This window comes from Salvelinus namaycush, chromosome 15 (genome assembly GCF_016432855.1).
Source record: "Salvelinus namaycush isolate Seneca chromosome 15, SaNama_1.0, whole genome shotgun sequence".
NCBI classification, from domain to species: Eukaryota; Metazoa; Chordata; class Actinopteri; order Salmoniformes; family Salmonidae; genus Salvelinus; species Salvelinus namaycush.
In genome coordinates, this window is record NC_052321.1 from 34,824,937 (window position 1) to 34,834,249 (window position 9,313).

At 45.5% G+C, this 9,313-nt stretch overlaps 1 long non-coding RNA gene across 1 annotated transcript in view; it reads right to left on the reverse strand.

Annotated features, from left to right (window-relative positions):
- Nucleotides 1–635: 635 nt before the first annotated feature.
- Nucleotides 636–9,313, reverse strand: part of LOC120059937 — a 23,678-nt gene continuing 15,000 nt past the window's right edge. The window contains exons 2-3 of the long non-coding RNA XR_005478183.1: nucleotides 764–841; nucleotides 636–672 (exon numbers count right to left, since the gene is read on the reverse strand). This is a non-coding gene — a long non-coding RNA (uncharacterized LOC120059937). The remainder of the gene's footprint in view (nucleotides 673–763; nucleotides 842–9,313) is intronic.

Here is a 9,313-nt window from a genome sequence, read left to right on the forward strand (position 1 = left end):
TTTTGAAGAACCTTTTAGGGTATGTTTTTTAACGACCCCCTCCTCCCATATTATTATTATTATTAATACGCATTACAATAAAAACAATAACACTATTTTAGTTGTCAGTGTTTATTATGATTTTAGTGGGAAAGCAGAATAAAAAAAATCTAAATATGAGGTAAACTCTCAGCAGAGCCCCAAGTCCAATGGGTTTATCCTCTGGCATGTTGATGTTCTTCGTATCCATACCCATAATGATTTTGCAGTGCATGGTGATCGAACAGGTTTCCTGTTACATTCATCAGAGGTGTAAGGAGGGTAAAGTCTGTGAATCCAAAACAGATGTTTAACAAAACATGCGCACAACAGTACCTTGGTTTTTGTGGTAAATGTGAATGAAAAAAACTGTTTTCATAATGATTTTCATACACATACCTTGTCCATAATGTAGAGGCCTGTGGGATTTTCATTGAAGAGGTAAGGGAGGAGGATGGTAAATGTGATCTGCATAACATATCAATACCAATTGACATACCTTTGTATGCCTCCTCGTCTGTATACCTGCAGACACAGACAAAAAGTGAGCAGATCATTCATCTGCACCCAATACAGCTAGCCTTCAACATATTATTATAGCATACATATTATTACCTCTTTGTGGATCGATATCCATTGAATTGTGTCCATTTTCTGTTTTAGAAAGATTTGCACAATTATGAAAAGATAGATGGTATCATCATAAAACAATATCAATATAGATCATACAAGGGACACACCTTACCTTAAATTGAGGAGATCTTAACATTGTTCAGACTGTTTGACCGAGGCGTTCCGCTAGCGGAACTCCTCCCACATTCCACTGAAAAGGCAGAGCGCGAAATTCAAAAAATATTTTTTAGAAATATTTAACTTTCACACATTAACAAGTCCAATACAGCAAATGAAAGATACACATCTTGTGAATCCAGTCAACATGTCCGATTTTTTAAATGTTTTACAGCGAAAACAGCACGTATATTTATGTTAGCTCACCACCAAATACAAAGAAGGACAGACATTTTTCACAGCACAGGTAGCATGCACAAAGCCAACCTAACTAACCAAGAACCAACCAAACTAACCAAGAAACAACTTCATCAGATGACAGTCTTATAACATGTTACACAATAAATCTATGTTTTGTTCGAAAAATGTGCATATTTGAGGTATAAATCAGTTTTACATTGCAGCTACCATCACAGCTTGTCACGCCCTGGCCTTAGTATTCTTTGTTTTCTTTATTATTTTAGTTAGGTCAGGGTGTGACATGGGTATTTATGTGGGTTTTGTAGTGTCCAGGGTGATTGTAAGGTTTAGGGGGTTTATTTAGAGTAGTTGGGTTTATGTTTAGTATAGTTGTCTAGCTGTGTCTATGTTGGGTGTAGTTTTCTAGGAAAGTCTATGGTTGCCTGAATGGGTTCCCAATTAGAGACAGCTGGTTTCTGTTGTCTCTGATTGGGAGCCATATTTAGGGTAGCCATAGGCTTTAGTTTGTTGTGGGGAATTGTCTATGTGGAACGTTTGTAGCCTGTGTGTGTGCACTACGTTTATAGCTTCACGGTCGTTTATTGTTTTGTTAGGTTGTAAGTGTTTTGTTTCGTTTTGCCTTCTTTCAAATAAAAGGAAGATGGCTTATTTTCCTCATGCTGCGTTTTGGTCCGTCTCTCCTCCACACGATCGTGACAGAATTCCCCACCATCATCGGATCAAGCAGCGTGTGCAACAACAACAGGACCCACCTACACTGGACTATTGGAATTGGGAGGAAATTCTGGACCGTGAAATACCAGGAGAATATAACCGCCCCAAAGCTGAGCTGGAGGCAGCGAAGGCAGAGAGGCGGAGATATGAGGAGGCAGCAAGGAGACGTGGCTGGAAGCCTGAAAAGCCCGTGAGTACTACCCAAAAATTTCTTGGGGGGGGGCTAAGAGGTAGTGGGCCAAGGGCAGGTAGGAGACCTGCGCCCACTTCCCAGGCTAACCGTGGAGAGCGGGAGTACGGGCAGACGCCGTGTTACGCAGTAGAGCGCACGGTGTCTCCTGTACGGGTGCATAGCCCAGTGCGGGTTATTCCACCTCCCCGCACTGGTAGGGCTAGATTGGGCATTGAGCCAAATGTCATGAAGCCGGCCCTACATATCTGGCCACCAGTACGTCTTCTTGGGCCGGCTTACATGGCACCAGCCTTACGCATGGTGTCCCCGGTTCGCCTACATAGACCGGTGCGGGTTATTCCACCTCCCCGCACTGGTCGGGCGACGGGGAGCATTCAACCAGGTAAGGTTGGGCAGGCTCGGTGCTCAAGGGAGCCAGTACGCCTGCACGGTCCGGTATTTCCGGCGCCACCTCCCCGCCCCAGCCTAGTACCACCAGTGCCTACACCACGCACCAGGCTTCCAGTGCGTTTTCAGAGCCCTGTTCCTCCTCGACGCACTCTCCCTATGGTGCGTGTCTCCAGCCCAGTGCCTCCAGTTCCGGCACCACGCACTAAGCCACCTGTGCGTCTCTTGAGTCCTGTACACACTGTTATTTCTCCCCGCACTCGTCCTGAGGTGCGTGCCCTCAGTCCGGTACCACGCACCCGGCATATAGTGCGCCTTGAGAACTCAGTGTGCCCTGTTGTTCCCCGCACTAGCCTGAAGGTGCGTGTCCTTAGCCCGGTACCTCCAGTTCCGGCACCACGCACCAGGCCTACAGTGCGTCTCAGCCGGCCAGAGTCTGCCGTCTGCCCAACGGTGACTGAACTGCCCGTCTGTATTGAGCCTTCAAAGCCGCCCGTCTGCCATGAGCCAGCAAAGCCGCCCGTCTGCCATGAGCCTACAGAGCCTTCCGCCAGACAGGAGCCGCTAGAGCCTTCCGCCAGACAGGAGCCGCTAAAGCCTTCCGCCAGACAGGATCAGTCTGAGCCATCCGTCTCCTCAGCGCCATCTGAGCCATCCGTCTCCTCAGCGCCGTCTGAGCCATCCGTCTGTCCCGAGCCATTAGAGCCGCCCGTCTGTCCCGAGCCGTCAGAGCCGATAGTCAGTCAGGAGCCGCTAGAGCCAGTCGTCAGTCAGGATCTGCCAGAGCCGCCAACCAGACAGGATCTGCCAGAGCCGCCAACCAGACAGGATCTGCCAGAGCCGCCAACCAGACAGGATCTGCCAGAGCCGCCAACCGGACAGGATCTGCCAGAGCCGCCAACCGGACAGGATCTGCCAGAGCCGCCAGCCAGCCATGAGCGTCCAGAGCCGTCAGCCAGCCATGAGCGTCCAGAGCCGTCAGCCAGCCATGAGCGTCCAGAGCCGTCAGCCAGCCATGAGCGTCCAGAGCCGTCAGTGAGCCATGAGCGTCCAGAGCCGTCAGCCAGCCATGAGCGTCCAGAGCCGTCAGCCAGCCATGAGCGTCCAGAGCCGTCAGCCAGTCATGAGCTGTCCCTCAGCCCAGAGCGGCTATTTCTCCAGAACTGCCCCTCAGTCCAGAGCTGTCTCTCTGTCCGGAGCTGCCTTTCAGTCCGGAGTTGCCCCTCTATCCTGAGCTACCTCTCTATCCTGAGCTACCTCTCTATCCTGAGCTATCCCTCTGTCCTGAGCTATTCCTCTATCCCGGTGCTGCCCCTTGTGTCGATGTTACCCAAAAGATTAAGTGGGGGTAATATGAGGGTGGTCATTTGTAGGGGGAGATATAAGCTGGGATTGACTATGGTGGGGTGGGGACCTCGCCCTGAGCCTGAGCCACCACCGTGGTCAGATGCCCACCCAGACCCTCCCCTAGACTTTGTGCTGGTGCGCCCGGAGTTCGCACCTTAAGGGGGGGGCTATGTCACGCCCTGGCCTTAGTATTCTTTGTTTTCTTTATTATTTTAGTTAGGTCAGGGTGTGACATGGGTATTTATGTGGGTTTTGTAGTGTCCAGGGTGATTGTAAGGTTTAGGGGGTTTATTTAGAGTAGTTGGGTTTATGTTTAGTATAGTTGTCTAGCTGTGTCTATGTTGGGTGTAGTTTTCTAGGAAAGTCTATGGTTGCCTGAATGGGTTCCCAATTAGAGACAGCTGGTTTCTGTTGTCTCTGATTGGGAGCCATATTTAGGGTAGCCATAGGCTTTAGTTTGTTGTGGGGAATTGTCTATGTGGAACGTTTGTAGCCTGTGTGTGTGCACTACGTTTATAGCTTCACGGTCGTTTATTGTTTTGTTAGGTTGTAAGTGTTTTGTTTCGTTTTGCCTTCTTTAAAATAAAAGGAAGATGGCTTATTTTCCTCATGCTGCGTTTTGGTCCGTCTCTCCTCCACACGATCGTGACACAGCTACCGTCAAAAATAGCACCGAAGCAGCCAGAGTAAATATAGAGACCAACGTGGAATACCTACATACTCATCATAAAACATTTCTGAAAAATGCATCGTGTACAGAAATGAAAGACAAGCATCCTGTGAATCCAGCCAATATTTCAGATTTTTTAAGTGTTTTACAGCGAAAACACAATATAGCATTATATTAGCTTACTACAATAGCCTACACACAACCGCATTCATTCATCAAGGCACGTTAGCGATAGCAATAGGCACGTTAGCGTTAGCGAATAAACCAGCAAAAGATATCAATTTTCAGTAACCTTCATAAACCTTCCTCAGATGACAGTCCTATAACATCAGGTTATACATACACTTATGTTTTGTTCGAAAATGTGCATATTTAGAGCTGAAATCAGTGGTTATCCATTATGCTAACGTAGCTTCTATTTCCCAGAATGTGCGGATATTTCTATTAGACTCTCACCTATTCTGACCAAATAGCAATTCATAAACATTACAAAAAAATACATGTTGTATAGGAAATGATAGTAACACTAGTTCTTAATGCAATCGCAGTGTTAGAATTCTAAAAATATCTTCATTACGACATAAGGCTTATGTTATAGCAAGAGAGTGGCCAAAACCGGGGCGCAAAACTACTAGTATACAGTTCGACAGATATATGAAATAGCATCATAAAATGTTTCTTACTTTTGGTTATCTTCCATCAGAATGTTGGACAAGGGGTCCTTTGTCCAGAACAGTCGTTGTTTGGATTTAGAAAATCGTTTTTCCCTCTTCAATTAGCCAGCACACTGGCCAAGTGACTCGAAGCTCTCCTTTCTGAACAAAGGCACACAACGCAACACGCCTAACGTCCCGAATAAATTTCAAAAATCTAATAAAACTATATTGAAAAAACATACTTTACGATGATATTGTCACATGTATCAAATAAAAACAAAGCCGGAGTTGGTAGTCGCCTATAACGAAAGCTATTCCGAAGGCAATCCCACTGTCCTCTTCGCGCCATCTTGAAAACATGAAATGGGGGACACGTCATTCCAAGAAGATGTATTCCATCTCAGACCGAGATAATCACCTCCTTTCTCCTCTCACTGCATCTTGACATCCAGGGGAAGGTGTATGACGTGCATATATACTAATAGCTATCATGGCCATTTATAGGCAGGACTTAGAAGAGAGCCTCGATTTCAGACTTACCACTTCCTGGTCAGAAAGTGTGCTGCCAAATGAGTTCTGTTTTACTCACAGACAAAATTCAAACGGTTTTAGAAACTAGAGAGTGTTTTCTATCCAATAGTAATAATAATATGCATATTGTACGAGCAAGAATAGAGTACGAGGCCGTTTAAATTGGGCACGATTTCCAGCCAAAGTGTAAATAGCGCCCTCTATCATCATCAGGTTAAATGTCTGCACCTGCTGTCCTTTCAAATCCAAATGTTTCAGTAGGGCAACTAAGGAGGTTCCTCGATGAACCCCACCTCATATGGGGTTCTTGGAGAACCTTTTGTCTGCAATTTTCAGTGGCTAGAACACTAAGGTTCTTTTAAGAACTTTGAGAATCTTAGAAGAACCCTTGTTGAACCCCTAATATTTAAAGTGTACACATAGCTAGTTACACCAGAGAAAAAGAGAGAGAGAGAGCGAGAGAGAGAGAGAGAGAAGCAAGAGCTGCTCCACTTCCTGCCTGACTGCTGCAGCCCATACAGTACCTCCTCCCGGGGAGGAGAGGGAGAGAAAGGAGCAAGTCAAGTTGTTGACACAAGAGTTAAATATATAGGAGAAGCCAGGGTGATAAGAAAGATAAATAGGGTAGGGCTAAGAGTTAGGTTGAGAGGAGAAAAATAGGAACATTTTGAAAAGTTAGTAGGAGAACGCAATGGGGAAGCTAGAGAAAGTGCAAGACACTGAAGAAAGCAAAACATGCTGTCCCCCAGTGACTCTTCAAATGGATACATTTATTATTATCATTGTCAATTACCATTCCTTTCGCATCAAATGCATACATCATACAGAGAGGAATTTTTGCCAAAAGAAACAGCACTCCATCGTGTTCCTCCTTTCATTATTTGTTGCAACATTTGCAACATTTGAGTTGCAACATTTGCTAACCCCATAATTACACTGTTTCAAAATGTCAGTTGGTGACTTTCATGGATTTTGCAGATCTAAGTGAAGTGAAGTCACAATATGCTCTTATCTTCTCTGACATAATGTTCCTTTCTCTCTCCATGATCCAGTCAGAGTCATACGGGTTCTTTTTCAGGCTGGATCCCAAATGGCACTCTATTCCCTATAGTGCACTACTTCTATCTGACCATGGCCCATAAAGCGCTATATAGGTAATAGGTGACATTTGGGATGCACACCTCAGACTCTAGATTTCATTAAACTGCTACAACTCTCTCAGGTAACTTTAAATCACAATCCCTACTTCCAAATCTATCCTCACTATAGCTCAAAGACACGTGTAGTTCGTCGGAACGATGTGTCGAAGGGACGAAAACCTGCTGGTTTGTAAATAAGTCATTTTCAGTTCCTTGTTCCATATGGCGTCAGTGGAGCAGTGAAAGCCTGCTCAGTTTGTGGGTCCCATCTGGGCAGTTGGAAGGACGGTTTGTGTTCTGACCTTACACCTTCCCACATGTTACCACCACCAGCATGAGAGAGAGAAAATGGAAATGAACAAACACGTTGCTCTCTTCTGAGGCCAACTCACGATTAATTAAATCAACGACACCCCTGTCGGTGTAGCACAGTAGATCCATTACTCACAGTTCTACGTGAACATTTTGTATTTTTTACTTCTTGAAAATGCTGGATATCACAAGACCATCCAGGATCAACCCAGCATAATGACGATCCAGAATGAACACAACTATGACAATGCAGGATCAACCCAACATAATGACGATCCAGAATGAACACAACTATGACAATGCAGGATCAATGCAGGATCAACCCAGCATAATGACGATCCAGAATGAACACAACTATGACAATGCAGGATCAACCCAGCTAAATAGCAGAACATAATCGGAAACAAATTGAGCTGCTTTCCCTCAATCCTCACACACTAAGTCACTAGCTAAATGACGATCCAATATCAAGTGTAAACACAGCTTAATGACAATCCAGGATCAATCTGGACATTCTCTGCTATGATTCGGTCTGCTGTACAGCACAGTAAACATTAACTAGGCCAGTGAGTGATGGTAATGTGAGGCATATTAATGAACAGGACAGCTTTCTTCTCCAATTATTAACCAGAGGGTGGGACCTGAGGAGATAACTCTTCTTCAGGTGGCACCAGCGGCTGTCACGCTGCCACCCCACACAGCAGATTAATGGAAGGATACCGCCACAAATGAATCACATATGGCTCATATCCTTCTTATCCATGAAAATGCATAAGTATCAAGGATGTTTTTCTTTTTCAATTCTAAAGTGTGATTCAAAGTGGAGCCTAGTACTTGGTTCTTCTAAGAAAAAGGAGATAAAAGAAAAATGTAAATCAAGGAGCCCAAAGTCACCTACCTGTGAGTGTGTGAATGTGTGTGTGCTTGCACATTTGTCCACATGTGCCTTTATGCACATCCAGGGTGGGAAATCTTTACCATTGAGATTTTCCATTGTATAATTCATGTGTTCTGGTCTGTTCTGGGCTCCACCTTGGCTTCAGGTTCATCACATGACACATGAGATTAATTACAGTGGTGTTAGGAAGCTGAGGAGCCAGCACCTGTCCCGTCACAACCATACATCAGCATTAAGAAATCAGCCCTTTGCGAACCCTATTTATCAGACCCATTAAATGCCCGTAAGGCCCCGAAAGTGCTGCAGGAGCTGCGGAGAGAGAATACCATTTGAATGTGTGTTTAAAGGTCTGGCCCCAAGCCCACCTGAATCGCAAGAGGAAAAAGGGGCTTCTGTTATGTTTCTGTAATTATTTACAGATAAGGTAGATTAGCTCGAGACAATATTGCTATGACTGCAAAATGTTATTTAAAAATGGTATCAACTAAAAAACAAAATGGCTTCTTTGTCACTATAATGATATTCATGGTGGTACATTTGGTGGTGAGGATTGACGCTGGAATGGTGTTGTCAGAACAGTGTAAGCTGCTGTATGTGTTAATACGAAGTTGATATTTGAAACATGGACAGTCCAAGGCCAACAGACAGAGTCCCATACATTATCACAATCCAGGCTTTTCACATTAAAGTCCAGCCAACAGAGAAATTGAGTCATACATCTAGACGTACGGTATAACACTGCATGTGGCATACTGTATTTCAAAGTAGTAGGGAGGGCAGGGAGTGTCAGACATGCATTAGCCATGTTCAGGAAGGAATACCTAGATTATGCTAGAACTCCACATTCCCAGTCATGGCACATTCCTGGGACAGGCAAAAATTCCCCTGGGGGACAGGGATTGGCTTGTGTCCAGTCCAACTGATAGCTAGACCTCATAACAAGAAGGACTTGTTTTTAATGAATGGCCTCTTTGCATGCATAGCGGGGACATGAAGTTTGGGCTTTCTGACAGGAGGCCTCGCAGGCAGGCTCAGACCTGGAGCCCTAGCCCTCCTGTCTTCTGTCGTCTCTCTCCACATCACCACTGGGCTCCGGGCTTAGCTGTATTGTTATTATTATTCCACACTTTGGCTGGAGTCTGGGTGCCTCAAACAAGCGCAGGTATTGTGTTTTGTGTTCCAACGGAGGGAAAGAAAGAGGGAGGGAGGGAGGGAGGGAGGGAGGGAGGGAGGGAGGGAGGGAAGAGGGGTACCAGTCACATTTCCCATCAGGGTCCGTCTTGGCAGCGGAGGGAAGTAATACCCCAGTCATCTTTCAACAGTATCCACTAATGAACTGTTTTTATATGACAGCATGTAATTACAAACACGGCCAGCCATGTCATGAAACCTTTTTTCCTACCCCCCCCTTCTCCCCCTCGCCTCCCCGACCCTCCCTCCCTCTCTCTCTCTCTCTCT